This window comes from Tamandua tetradactyla, chromosome X (assembly GCF_023851605.1).
Source record: "Tamandua tetradactyla isolate mTamTet1 chromosome X, mTamTet1.pri, whole genome shotgun sequence".
NCBI lineage: Eukaryota > Metazoa > Chordata > Mammalia > Pilosa > Myrmecophagidae > Tamandua > Tamandua tetradactyla.
In genome coordinates this window covers 117,295,045-117,307,131 of record NC_135353.1, presented here as the reverse complement: position 1 = coordinate 117,307,131, position 12,087 = coordinate 117,295,045, and the positions used below count along the sequence as shown (strand labels likewise).

The following is a 12,087-nucleotide window of genomic DNA, read 5'->3' as shown; positions in this document are numbered from 1 at the left end:
ACTCTTACCCAAGAACAAGAGTGGGCATTGCCAATCACTGATCACAGCATTTGATTAATGAATTCAGATCACTGATGGCCTGGCTCTGAGGGCAGCCATTGTTTCACTCTGTCTGGACACAAGCAGTAGCAGCCATTGTTTCAATCCTCCCTGGACAGGTGTGGTGGCAATGGAAACTCAAAGTCACTGTGCTTTCTCAGGTTGCATGTGACAGTTAGTTGAAGGCCAGGAAAGGTCAGATTTAGAGAAGCGCTTGGTGCCCTTCCTGATCCCCTCTCTGGGGCACTATGGAACTGGTATGTGCCCATATGATAGGACCTGGCCCCGTTTTGACTGGGAAAGACTGACTTGGAAAATGTTCTCTGGTGTGCTCCTCCTCCTAGAATTTTCCCTAAAGGCAAAATCAGCTACAGCAAACAAAAGGAGTGTAAGGAAGAATAGAGGTGGACAGTCTGGGTAAAAAGTCTGCTGCTTTTCAACACCAGGGAGAAGGAGGACTGCCTCCTGAGAAACAGAAGAGAAATCAAAACTCCAGTAAACAGGGTACTCCAAAATAGCTAACAAGCAAAAGCCCAGGACAAGACGTAGACCCAGAAAGACAAGGAAAACCCTGCACGCTGAATTTGCCTTGGGCAGACTGTCCTGGTAGGAGGGCTGAAGCTCAAGAAAATCTGTCTTATCACCAGCTGCTTAAAAATGAAGAAACAGACATCTCTGGGAATAAATCCCACAAATAACGATTTTTATATATTAAAATGCACAGTGTGCAAGAAAAGAGTAAAAGACCAACAAATAAACAGGAAATTATGGGCCACCCAAAGAAACAGATTAAAAAACAAAAACCAGGGTGGGCCACGGTGGCTCAGCAGGTAAGAGTGCTTGCCTGCCATGCCCAAGGACCCGGGTTCGATTCCTGGTGCCTGCCCATGTAAAAAAAAAAAAAAACAAAAAAACCACAAATGAAGAGGACAACACTGTAGACACACTGAGCAATGCCTTTAAACATGATCTTAAAAAATCCACATGGAAACGAAGGAAAATACCAAGAAATAACTAAAGAATATCAGGAAATTAATGAATGAGCAATATGAGAGTCTTAGTAAAGAGATAATTTTTTTTAAATAAGCTAACAGATATATTGGACTTGAAGCCCTCAATAACTGAAATGAAAAATGCCCAGGAGAGTTTCAAGAGTAGAATGGAGCTGGCAGAGGAAAGAATCAGTGAACTTGAAGAAAAGACACTTGAAATGAATCAGGCTGAGGAGCAAAAAGAAAAGCAAAATTAGCCTAAGACACCTCTAGAACACCACAAAACATACCAATATATAAATTAAGGGAGTCCCAGAAGGAGGAAAAAAGAATAGGGCAGAAAGAATATTCAAAGAAATAATGACAGAGAACTTACAAAACATACAAAAGATGTGAATGTCCACATCCCAGAAGCCCAGACAATCCCAAACAGGATTAACAGGAAAAATACACCCCATCATATATTGATCACACTATCAAATGAAAGGGACAAGGAGAGATTTCTGAAAGCTGCAAAAGAAAAGGAATGTGTTAACGCAAAAGTGAGTCACAATTAGATTGAGTGTCAATTTCTCATCACAAGCCATGGAGGCAAGAAGGTAGTGGGCTGAAATACTTAAATTGCTGAAAGAAAATAATTGCTAGCCAAGAATTCTCTACCTGGTGAGACTATTTTTCTTAAGTGAGGAAAGATTAACATTCACATATAAACAAAAGCTGAGGGAGTTCATCGCCAGTAAACCTGTCCTATAAGCAATGTTAAAGGGAGAACTTCAGACTGAAAGGAAAGGACACCAGACAGTGGTTGAAAGCAACATAAAGAAATAAAGATTGGTGGTAAAGGTAACCATTGGGGAAATTATAAATGCCAATATTATTATTATTTTATTTTTAGGTGCATGGTGCGGGAATCGAACCTGGGTCTCCTGCACGGAAGGCAATCATTCTACCACTGAACCACCCGGGCGCCCTAAATGCCAATATTATTGCAGTGTATCGTTTGGCTTTTAGCTCCACTTCTTAATTCCTACAGATACTAAAATTGAAATGCATGAATAGCAATGAGAATTCTATGTTTTTGGACATGCAATACATATACAAGGACAAGTACAATACAAAGATATAAATGTAAACAAGTATGAAAAATGGTGGGGAGAAACAGGTAAAGGAAAGATATATGTGCATGCTATTGAAGTAAATTTCGTATCAAAACAAATAAGATTGTTATATATTTAGGTGGTTAAATTTTAAGCCCATGGTAATGACAAAGAGAACTTACGGAAAATATGTCCAGAAAGAAAAGAGAAGGCACTCAATATGGCACAACACCAAAAATCAAATAAACATAAAAGTAGGTATTAATGGAAGTGAGGAACAAAAAGGTTTAAGACTTAAAAATGCTAAATAGAAGAAGAAAGTCCCGTATTATCAGTAGTGACTTTAAATGTAAAATGAGTAACTCTCATGTCAAAAGGAAGAGATTGGCAGAATGGATAAAAAAAGCATGACCCAACTATATGCTATCTACAAGAGACTCACTTTAAATTCAAACATACAAATAAGTTGAGGATAAAAAGATACTGTTCTAGTTTGCTAGCTGCTGGAATGCAATATACCAGAAACGGAATGGCTTTAAAAAGGGGAATTTAATAATTTGCAAGTTTACAGTTCTAAGGCTGAGATAATGTCCCAATTACAGCAAGTCTATAGAAATGTCCAATCAAAGGCATCCAGGGAAAGATACCTTGGTTCAAGAAGGCCGATGAAGTCCAGGGTTTCTCTCTCAAGTGAGAAGGCACATGGCGAACACAGTCAGGGCTTCTCTCTCGGCTGGAAGGGCACATGGCAAACACGGCGTCATCTGCTAGCTTTCTCTCCTGGCTTCCTGTTTCATGTAGTTCCCCGGGAGGCATTTTCCTTCTTCATCTCCAAAGGTCACTGGCTTGTGGGCTCTCATGGCTATGCTGTTCTTCTCTGGCTCTCTCTGAATCTCTCTCATTCTCCAAAATGTTTCCTCTTTTATAAGACTCCAGAAACGTCTCAAGACCCACCCACATGGGGGGTGGGACATGTCGTCACCTAATCCAGCTTAAAAACCACTCTTGATTAAATCACATCTCCAGGGAGATGATCTGATTATAGTTTCAAACATACAGCATTGAATAGGAATTATTCTACCTCTATGAAATGGGATTTTGATTAAAACATGGCTTTTCTAAGGGACATACATCCTTTCAAAGCAGCACAGATACCATGCAAGAAATAATCAAAAAGAGCTGGGGTGGCTATACTAACATCAGATAAAACAGACTTGAACTCAAAAACAGTTATGGGGGAAAAGATGGTCATTACATACCGATAAAGGGGACAATTCAACAGGAAGACACAACAATTATAAAGATATATGCACCCAACAGCAGAGGCCCAAAATATATGAAGCAAATACTGACAGATTTCAAAGGAGAAATTGATGGTTCTACATTAATAATAGGAGACATTAATACACTACTCTCAATAACATTGTTCTAGTTTGCTAGCTGCCAGAATGCAACACACCAGAGACAGATTGGCTTTGAATAAAAGGGAATTTATTTTGTAGTTTTCAGAGGAAAGGCAGCTAACTTTCCACCAAGGTTCTTTCTTACGTGGGAAGGCACAGGGTGGTCTCTGCTAGCCTTCTCTCCACGCCCCTGGGTTCTGACAACTTTCCCTGGGGTGATTTCTTTCTGCATCTCCAAACGCCTGGGCTGAGCTGAGAGTGCTGAGCTGAGGTATGCTGAGCTGCTTAGGCTGTGCTACCTTGCGCTCTCTCATTTAAGCACCAGCCAATTAAGTCAAACATCATTCATTGCACAGGCACGCCTCCTAGCCGACTGCAGATGTAATCAGCAACAGATGGGGTTCACGTGCCATTGGCTCATGTCTGCAGCAACAGAACTAGGTGTTGATAATCTGGCCAAGTTGATACCTGAATCTAACTACCACAAACATCTAGTCAGAAGATCAGCAATGAAGTATAAGACTTGAGTGATACTCTAAACAAACTAGAACTAAGATCTATATATAGAACACTTCACCCCATCCCACCCCAAGATAAACAGAATACACATTCTTCTCAGGTGCACGGGGTCCAAATCATGTCTCAATAAATTCAAAACTATTGAAATTGTACAACAGTATTCTCTGACCGCACGGGAATGAAGTATAAATCAATACCAGAGGGAGAAATGGAAAATTCACTAACATGAAAATTAAACAACATGCTCTTAAACAACTAATGGATTAAAGAGAAAATCACAAGCAAAATTAGGAAATATTTTGAGGCAAATAAAAATGAAAATACAACATTAAAAATTTCTGGGATGCAGCAAAGGCAGTGTTGAAAGGGAAAGTTATAGCTCTAAATGCTTACATTAAAAAATGAGAAAGATTTCAAATCAGAGCCCCAACCTCAAAACTGGAAAAATATGAAAAAGAAAGCCAGCTAAGCCCAAAGTGAGGAGAAAGAATGAAATAACAAAGGAGGGATCAATGAAATAGAAAACAGAAAAACAATAGAATGAACAAAACCAAAAGTTCATTCTTTTAAAAAAATCAATAAAATTGACAAACGTTTAGTTAGACTGACAAAGAAAAAATGAGAGGGTACAAATACCTAAAATCAGAAATGAAAGGTGGAAATCAGAAATGAAAGTCTACTGACCCTGCTGAAATAAAAAGGACTGGAAGAGGATACTATGAACAACTGTCTGCCAATAAACTAGATAATCTAGATGAAATGGAAAAATTATTAGAAACACACAAGCTACCTACATTGACTCAAGAAAAAATGGGAGCTCTCCACAAACCAGTTACTAGTAAACTGATTAAATCAGTAATCAAAAACCTCCCAAAAAAGAAAAGCAAAGAACAGATGACTTCACAGGGGAATTCTACCAAACATTCCAAGAAGACTTAACTACAGTTCTGCTCAAATTCGTTCACAAAATTGAAGAGGAGAGAACACTCCCTAATTCACTCTATAAGGCCAACATCACCCTCATAACAGAGCCAGATAAAGAAACTACAAGTAAAGAAAACTACAGAGCAATATCTCTTATGAACACAGATGCAAACATTCTCAGCACAATACCAGCAAACCGAATCGAACAGCATATTTAAAAAATTACACACCATGATCAAGTAGAATTTACCCCTGGTGTGCAAAGCTGGTTCTAGATTAGAAATTCAATTAATGTAATACACCACATTAACAGAATGAATAAAAACACATGATCATCTCACTTGATGCAGAAAAAGGTAGTGAACAAAATCCAGTACCCCGTTATTATAAAAGTACTTAGAACCCTAGTAATAGAAGGAAACTTCCTCAATATGATAAACAGCATGTTTGAAAAGCCCACAGTGAACATCCTACTTAATTGTGAAAGCCTGAAAGTTTTCCCTCTGAGATCAGGAACAAGATGATGCCCACCGTTACCGGTGTTATTCAACATTGTGCTGGAAGATCTTGCCACAGCAATTAGAGGCAAGAAAAAGAAACAAACTGTATGCAAATTAGAAGTAAAGCTTTCCCTATTTGCAGATGATATGATCCTATACACAGAAAATCCTGAAAAATCCACATCAAAGCTCCTAAAGCTAATGAATAAATTCAAGCAAAGTGTCAGGGTGCAAGATAAATTCCCACAAGCAATGAACAATTGGAAGAAAGAAATCCAGAAAAAAATCTGTTCACAATAGCAACTAAAAGAATCAAGTATCAAGGAATAAATACAATCAAGAATGTAAAATATTTGTGCCCAGAAATACACAAAATATTGCTAAAAGAAATCAAGGACCTAAATAAATGGAAGGATATTCTGTGCTCACGGGTTGAAAGACTAAATATCATCAGGATGTTAATCCTACCCAAAGCAATTTACAGATTCAATGCAATGCTAATCAAAATTTCAAAAACCTTCTTTGCAGAAATGGAAGAGCCAATCATCAAATTTATATGGTAGGGTAAGGGGACCCGAATAACTAAAGCCATCTTTAAAAGAAGAATGGAGTTGCTAGACTCACTTTTCTGATCTTAAAACTTATCACAGCAGCTGGACCCACAGGGAGCAGAGGGCAGCTGAGGTCCAGGCCAAGGGCTCCTGGGTCCCCATCCCCCATGCCATACTCTTCACCGTCCATCTGCCCATTCATCCATCCTCCCACCCGCTGCCTGCAGAGCGATGGCCAGGCACGCTGGGTGCCCAGCCCAGTACATGGTGGGAAAGAGGAGGAAGGTGAGCCATTGAATCTGTAAAGAAACCCACAGACTAGGAGAGGAAGAGGAAGGAGCCAATACTGAAGTGTGTGCACCTGAGAACCATGTCGGTACGGGAATCCTATAACCCATAAAGTCATGCATTGGACAAAAGCTTCCGGCTGACCAGGTTCACTGAGCTGAAGGGCACGGGCTGCAAAGTGCCCCAAGATGTTTTACAGAAATTGCTGGAATCCTTACAAGAGAACCACTTCCAAGAAGATTAGCGGTTCCTGGAAGCAGCTATGCCAGGGCTCAGCAATGGGATGCACACAGGTGTCATCCCACTGAGGCACAGCAGCCTCTTCCTTATGTGCACCATGGACTACATTTGCCCTATCATGGGCAATGCTGACATGATGGGAAGGATGTGCCAATATCCTCCGTCACCTTTACGCAACGTGGGGTCACAGAATGCAATAACATGCTCGTGCTCCTTGGAACCAGCAGTAAGATGACCGACAGGGAGAAAGATAAAGTGTTGCCCCTAATTAAACAGTGTTTTAAAGATGTGGCAGAGGAGACAGAGTCATCAGTCACAGGTGGTCAAACGGCATTAAACCCCTGGATTGTTTTAGGGGGAGTAGCTACAACTGTCTGCCGCCCCAGTGAGTTCATCATGCCAGATAACATGGTGCCAGAAAACATGCTTGTTCTGACCAGACCACTGGGCACACAGGTGGCCATGGCCATGCACCAGTGGCTGGACATATCTGAAAAAATACAATAAAATTAAACTAGCGGTTACCCAGGAAGATACAGAGTCTGCACACCAAGAAGCAATGATAAATCTGGCAAGGCTCAACAGAAAAGCCTCAGAGCTCATGCACACATTCAATGCCCACATGGCCACCAACATCACAGGCTTCAGGATACCGGGCCATACGTAGAACCTGACCAAGGAAAGGAGGAACGAGGTGTTGCTCAGCGTTTCCAATCTCCCTGTCCTGGCCAAGAAGACCACTGAGAGAAGACCTGCGGGAAAATATTCAGCCTCATGCACGGCACCTGCCCAGAGACTTCAGGAGGCCTTCTGATGTGCTTACCCTGTGAGCAGGCCACATGGTTCTGTGCTGGGATCAAGTACCCGAAGTTCAGGGAAGGCTAATAGGTGTGGATTATTGGGATTGTGAAGTAGGGTAACTTCAGGTCAAGAATCACAGACAAGCCCTTCAGGTAGCCACTCAGAATGTGAAACCCACACCCAACGCAACCTCCTAATCCTGGCCGCAACAGCTCTCTGGTTTTGGTTTAAGGTAGACCTATTCCTTTGCCATTACTGCAATTAAAGACTAGACCACAGCCTCTCGCCTTTCTTACCTCTGTCTTTGTGAGAGTGACCACGTGTCCTCTCACATGTGTTCTCAATAAATTTTCTGCCTGCTTACTCTATGCTGTGCTGTGCCCTTAACTTCTTCCTTGTGGCACAGCCAAGAACTTAGGAAGCCAAATCCAGCAATATATTTTAGCAAGACAGGCAGGAGACACTTCTCTCTGACTATCTAAACTGGTAAGTCATGGCTATTGACCAGGAGGCTTGGCCGCATGCTTTTGCTTTTGCTTTTGCTCTTGCTTTTGCTCCTCTCCTGGCTCATTGCTCTTCCCTCCTATGTTCTCATGCAACTCTGTGCCTCTAGGAATCTAGGGGCTCAGACCTGGCTCCCCCAGGACATAAACTCAGTTCACTTTGACCTTCCAACTCCCTTCTCAGCGGTGGTAGGAGGACATAGCCACACCATGTGGGTCCGAGGAGGCTCAGGGCAGTGGGTGATAGCACCTGTATTAGCTAGGGCTCTCTAATGAAACAGAAGCAGCAGGAGATATCTGGAAATATCAGATTTATAAAAGTGTCTCACACAACCATGGGGATGTAGAGTCCAAGGTCTCTAGGGCTACACTGCGAGCTGGCAGCTCCAATGAAGGTCCTCACCGAACTCTCAGGAGAGGCTGGCTGGCTGAAACAGAAAGAGTAATTGTCTCTTCTGAATCCTGCTTCAAAGCCTTCCAGTGATTAGATTAAGCAACACTCATTACAGGAGACACTCCCCGTAGCTAACTGCAAATACAATGAGCTGTGGATGCAGCGAATGTGGTCATGATTTAAGTCCATGAAATGTCCTCATCACAACAGACAGGACAGCATTTGCCTGAATGGACAATCCGGCACCACCACCTGGCCTAGTTGACACATGAACCTGACCATGACAGTCCACCCCTTGTCAACTTGGCAGCTATACACATCACCTTAAACTAAACTTAATCTCTAAATAGAAAACAATGACATACAATTTTTTCCTCACGTAACAATACTCAAATATCCCACATACAACAAGAAACGCAGTAAATCTCTCCAGAATAGGGGGCAAGTCCTTGGGGGAATATTCACTCTTAAACTTGAGATCTTACAACTTAAATAATATAACATGAACAAAACAGCTTTTGTCATATGATAAAGGGAATAAAATAAAGAGGAAAACAAACATTTGATTTATGTATAAATACACAGATACTAATTATAAAGCAAGGAAAAAGTATTCATACCATTATACCCCTTATTTCTGTAACTGATTGTGTGACCACAGTTCATATTTATCACTAACTTCTTCCACTACCCATTCCGTGTTCCCTTTACCCTGAGGAAGCACCTTAGCTGGCCATAGTTCTTTGCTGGTGGGATGATCCAAACTTTCATTCCTGAAGTTTTAGAGCCATTGGTAGTCCTGCCCGGAATGTTTTGTTGCAGATTTCCATCGATTTGAATCACAGGGCATGGTAGTACTAAGAGACACCCTAGGGGATCTCCTATATTGCAGGAAAACTCTTCTTTACCCCCATTGTATAGCTGCAGTCCTATTTCCCCCGATAGTCAGGGTCAATCACCCCAGCCTGTAAAAGAATCCCCTTCTTGGCTTGTTGATCCAGGGGCATGAGTAGCCCAAAGTGACCAGGTGGCAGCCTTAGATTCCAGTTCAATGGAATCATTGTTGTTTCTCCCGGAGGAAGTACTACCTCTTCTGGAACTAAAACCTATAGACCAGCAGAGCCCAAGATCACATGGATAGGTGGCAAAAATTTTCCTAGTGGATCACTATAGATAAGAGTAAGTGATGCCACTCCCATTTTTACCCCTTTGTTCCTGGGCTCATGAATTCGGGCTATGGGAGAAACAGCACCATACAGCGGACGCTGATTCAGAGCATACAGAACCTCCTGGAGAACATTACCCCAGCCCTGCAAGGTATTGTCACCTACTTGGCACTGTAATTGAGTTTTCAAAACACTATGATACCATTCTATCAATTCAGCTGCCTCTGGATGATGGGGAACATGGTAAAACCAGGGAATTCCATGAGCATGTGTCCATTCCTGCACTACATTTGCATAGAACTGCTTCTGGGTTCCTTGATCAGAAGTAGTGCTGTGTGGAATACCATGATGATGGATAAGGCATTCTGTAAGTCCACCGACAGTAGTTTTGGCAGAAACACTGCATGCAGGGAAAGCAAACCCATATCCAGAGGATATGTCGATTCCAGTAAGAACAAATCGCTACCACTTCCATGATGGAAGTTGTCCAATGTAATCAACCTGACATGAGGTCGCAGGCTTATCACCTTCAGGAATGGTGCCATATCGGGGTCTGAGTGTGGGTCTCTGCTGCTGGCAAATTGGGCACACAGCAAAGGCTGTAGCCCATGCATAACCTCCATCCCTACCACCATGACCACTTTGTTCATGAGCCCATTTGGCAATGACAGGAGTTGCCAGGGAAAGAGGCTGACTGGTAACCACAGAATAGGTCATCCTATCCGCTTGATTATTAAAACCTTCCTCTGCTGATGTCACCCTCTGGTGTGCATTCACATGGGACACAAATATCTTCATGTTATTAGCCCACTCAGAAAGGTGTATCCACACACCTCTTCCCAGACCTCTTTGTCACCAATCTTCCAATCGTGCTCTTTCCAAGTCCCTAACCTTCCAGCCAAACCATTAGCAAAAGTCCATGAGTCATATACAAATGCACCTCTGGCCAGTTCTCCTTCCAAGCAAATTGAACAACCAGGTGCACTGCTCCAAGTTCTGCCCACTGGGAGGATTTCCCCTCACTGCGGTCCTTCAGGGACACCCCAGAAAGGGGTTGCAGTGCTGCAGCTGTCCACTTTCGGCTGGTACCTGCATATCGTGCTGAACCATCTGTAACCAGGCCCGAGGTTTCTCTTCCTCAGTCAATTCACTGTAACGAACTCCCCAAGAGGCCATAGCTCTGGTCTGGGAAAGAGAAGGTAACATGGCAGGAGTGGAGACCATGGGCATTTGGGCCACTTCCTCATGTAACTTACTTGTGCCTTCAGGACCTGTTCTGGCCCTATCTCGTATATACCATTTCCATTTTATGATGGAGTGGTGCTGCATGCACCCAACTTTATGGTTTGGTGGGTCAGATAACACCCAGCTCATGACAGGCAACTCAGGTCTCATGGTAACTTGGTGGCCCATGGTTAAGTGTTCAGTCTCTACTAAGGCCCAGTAGCAGGCCAAAAGCTGTTTCTCAAAAGGAGAGTAGTTATCTGTAAGAAATGGTAAGGTTTTGCTCCAAAATCTTAAGGGTCTACATTGTGACTCTCCTATAGGAGCCTTCCAAAGGGTCCAGACAGCATCTCTATTTGCCACTGACACTTCCAGCACCATTGGATCTGCTGGATCATATGGTCCAAGTGGCAGAGCAGCTTGTACAGCAGCCTGGACCTGTCGCAGAGCCTCCTCTTGTTTGGGTCCCCACTCAACAAGCTGCTTTTCTGGTCACTCGAAAAATAGGCCAGAGTAGCACACCCAAATGAGGAATATGTTGTCACCAAAATCCAAAGAGACCAACTAGGCGTTGTGCCTCTTTTTTGGTCCTAGGAGGGGCCAGATGCCACAACTTCTCCTTCACCTTAGAAGGGATATCTCGACATGCCCCACACCACTGGATACCTAGAAATTTCACTGACGTGGAAGGCCCCTGTATTTTTGTTGGACTTATCTCCCATCCTCTGACATGCAAATGCCTTACCAATAAGCCTAGAACAGTTGCTACTTCTTGCTCACTAGGTCCAATCAACATAATATCATCAATACAATGGATGACTGTGAGTCTTGTGGGAGGAAAAAACAATCAAGGTCCCTGCGGACAAGATTATGACACAGGGCTGGAGAGTTGATGTACCCCAGAGGTAGGGCAGTGAAAGTATATTGCTGGCCTTGCCAGCTGAAAGAAAACTGTTTCTGGTGGTCCTTACTAAAAGCTATTGAGAAAAATGCATGTGCCAGATCAATAGCTGCATACCAGGTACCAGGGGATGTAATTGATTTGCTCAAGCAATAATAATGACATCTAGAACAGCAGTGGCAATTGGAGTTACCATCTGGTTGAGTTTATGATAATCCACTTATATCCTCCAAAACCCATCTGTTTTCTGCACAGGCCAAATAGGAGAGTTGACTGCAAATGTGGTGGGAATCACCACCCCTGCAGCCTTCAAGTCCTTAAGAGTGGCAGTAATCTCTGCAGTCCCTCCAGGAATCGAGTGTTGTTTCTGATTTACTATTTTGCTAGGTACGGGCAGTTCTAGTGGCTTCCACTTGGCCTTTCCCACCATAATAGCCCTCACTCCATGAATCAGAAAGCCAATGTGGGAATTCTGCAAGTTGCTTAGTATGTCTATCCCAATTATGCATTCTGGAACTGGGGAAATAACTACAGAATGGGCTCAG

General features: G+C 42.7%; 2 pseudogenes across 1 annotated transcript in view; one reads left to right on the top strand and one right to left on the bottom strand.

The window, feature by feature from the left end:
• The window catches only part of LOC143671118 (cleavage and polyadenylation specificity factor subunit 7-like), a 408,209-nt pseudogene that overhangs the window by 4,582 nt on the left and 391,540 nt on the right, over window positions 1–12,087 (bottom strand). The gene's annotated exons all lie outside the window — the stretch shown is intronic.
• Window positions 6,396–7,551, top strand: LOC143670347 (selenide, water dikinase 1 pseudogene; annotated as a pseudogene).